Raw genomic sequence first — 3,090 nt, 5'->3', positions numbered from 1 at the left:
AAGATGCACAAAAAGTAGAAGCCAGTTCTTGTAAAGGAGGAACTTTTGTCTATAATACAGCTCAACCCCCACATTACTTCACCAAGTCTGGCTTCATCTCCAAAATGAGTCACACTAACTATTATTGATTGATTACATTAGCAGTAGGAATTAGAGTGTTGTCTTGTTCATTTTAACCATGTTCCTCCATTTGTCCTTGAGATCAGCTGGAGTACGTGTTTCGTCGAACACCTTCTCTCCCATTTCCAGAATTTTCCTCCATGGCATGTTCTTCTTTGCTTCTGCTGCAAATTTCTCCACTCCCACCTGAGCCAACACATATATCAACAACAGTTCTCCTCCAATTCATGAAAATACAGCTAGTGTATGTTTATTATATATATACCTTTAGCATCTCTTCTTCTTCAAACGTCCAAAATAGCCTCCTTCTCTGATCCTTCTTAAAGAAAGATATGTCCCTGCAATTCATCATGTAACTAACTTTCTAAAATTCAGGTGGAAATGAACTCTTGATGTTCCAGTGAATGAAGAAAAAGGAACAACCTCACTGTCTTTGAGTTAGCCACAACTATGGTTGTTGCCTGCTGGTTCTTCATATTCCCTGACGGGGAGGTTACTTGAGCTGATGAAGTTACCTGCTCAATTTCATCTTCTCCATTTCGTTGGTCACTTGATCCCTTTGATGACATTTCACAATCAATAGTATTCAATTCTATCCGTCTTCTTCTTATTCGCTTCTCATTCTGTTTGACCTGGCCCTGTTCTTTCCCTGAAAACGATTGTTGCGTAGACAAAAAAGGTACAACATCTAGTTTTTGCCCTGCACCTGTTCTGACTCTAGTTTGATCTATAGCTGTTTCGTCATTCTCAGCGTCTTGAAAGTTTTCTGTAGTAGCTGCTACCCTCTCTTCCTCCTCTGATGCACCAACTACCTCGTCTCTAACTTTATCAGTACCCACTTCCCCTTGATCATCATCTAACTGATCGTTTTCCTCAATCAATGGCGTCTTCTCACCTCTTGACATATCAAAACCATTCACAACCCTACTTTTCACCTCTTTATCTAGATACCTAAAGACCGCCTTTTCCGCCTCAACAGTCTTCTCTTTCAATGTTTTGGATTTCAGTGCAAGAATCTTAAGCCAGCAATAAGGACAAAAAGGATTCGCAAGATCCTCACTACTAGTACCCAAATCAGTATACAAACACGCCCCGTGAAACGAAAGAAGACAATCAATCCCACAACAACGGGATACATGGTCGTCTGCAACTTCACAAACAATACAAGCCTCCAAGTTCAGCACCGGCGGCTCTACGGATACTCCTCCTCTATCAGTAGTCTCACTTGTTGAACCAAGACAATGACGCTTCTTGTGTGGCACATCTCTTTCATCAAAAGTATCTGGAACAATCTCAACATCATCGGTATCACAGTGTGTGGTGCTCACTCCAGAGCATAAATTTCCATTATTAGCTTCATCCTCCTGTGAGATGAAAAAATTATACACAAATTACATCAACCTAACCAGTTTTTGCGAAGCTACAGATTCAAAATTAAGCACCACAGCAACACTAATACATCCGAAATTAGTCATGTCGCTGCATCAGGAAAACCATAAATCCCTAATTTTCCGGATTCTAAAGAAGAAGAGTATTCCGAGAAAGCAAACAGAGACGGAGAGGGGAGTTAAATAGGGTTACCGGAGGCGAAGCGAGAGATGGACAAGGATCGGGAGACTTGCGCGAAGACCTAACCAGAATCGATTTCGGTCTCATCTTCATCTTCTCTACAAGATTCTCAATTCGTCACTCTCAAGTCTCTCAACAATGGGATCGATCGTTATGAACAGTGAAGAAGAGTGTCTTGCTCAATTTTAAAGCGAGAGAAGCGTACAGAGGAAGATGGATGAAATCAATTAACAAAAAAAAATATAAAAAACAAATACATAAAAACTTGCGATAAGCACACATAAAAGTTAGTCACATTTTAATTATTATTATACCGATAAATTTTATACAAACATTAAAACTTCAAGTTCAAAACAATAGTCTAAACTTAAATTTTAATTTCTTCTGACGTTTTAAAAGATATTAATTTATTCTGATATTTAAAAATATATCACGTTATTTTAAATTTTCGTTTATTAAAAGTATTAATTTATTAAAATAAAAAGTTTATTTTCTGACATTTTAAATTTTTTAATTTAGTTTATTTTGAGAAATGTATCATATATTTTCCGAAGTATGAAATTAAAAATAGATAATTGTTTTTTTTGGTAGGGTAAAAATAGATAATTGTTTGAATCATGAAACTAGTTACATACATATAGTTAGAGAAAGGGGGGNGGGGGGGGGGAAGACAGAGTTTAGTTGAAGAAAATTAAGGAAATATTCGGTAACTAAGTATAGTATAAAATATGGGAAAATTACTAGTTTGACCCAAATTGAGCAGTTAATTGCTAGATTAGCTCTTAAAATTTGAGGGTCAGTTGGGTTAGTTTCATACTGAAAATACCTTTTTTTACTTTGTTAGGAAAAAAAAGTCAATATTACACTTGGTTAAAAATTCCTGCAATTTCGTTTTTTTTTTTTTTTTATAAAAGTCTGCCATACAAGTAATGGCAGATTAATTTGTAAGTGACAGATTTATTGTCGATGGCAGTTTTTTTTTTCAGACTTATTTTAGATGGCAGATTAATTTGCAGAGTTTGACGGCAGATTTGTTTTCTATGGCAGATTTATTTGAAGTGTGTAACGACAGTTTTTTTGTGAACAACAGATTTTCTTAACGCGACAGACTTATTTATAAAGTCATGACAGATTTTCATTGTTTTAGTCAATTTTCTTGGAATTTTGTGGCAGATTTTTTATGATTGTTGTAACAGTTTTATTTTTCACTTAAAAAATCTGTCACATTGCGACAGATTTATAAACGTAAAATTAATTGCTAGTTTGACATATAGTGGTGACAGATTTTTTGTAAGTTATGACTGATTTTTGGATTGATGGAAAAATCTGTTGTTTGATAACAGATTTTCGAAAGTCTTTTTAAAATTGCTATATTGACCCACATGCACAATATACGTTATG

The 3,090-nt window shown here is 35.3% G+C and overlaps 1 pseudogene; it reads right to left on the bottom strand.

Annotated features, from left to right (window-relative positions):
• Positions 5-1,904, bottom strand: LOC104708745 (annotated as a pseudogene).

Source organism: Camelina sativa, chromosome 8 (genome assembly GCF_000633955.1).
Source record: "Camelina sativa cultivar DH55 chromosome 8, Cs, whole genome shotgun sequence".
In the NCBI taxonomy this organism is placed as follows: domain Eukaryota; kingdom Viridiplantae; phylum Streptophyta; class Magnoliopsida; order Brassicales; family Brassicaceae; genus Camelina; species Camelina sativa.
Note: the sequence above shows the minus strand (reverse complement) of the source record. Positions and strands in the feature narration are given on the sequence as shown.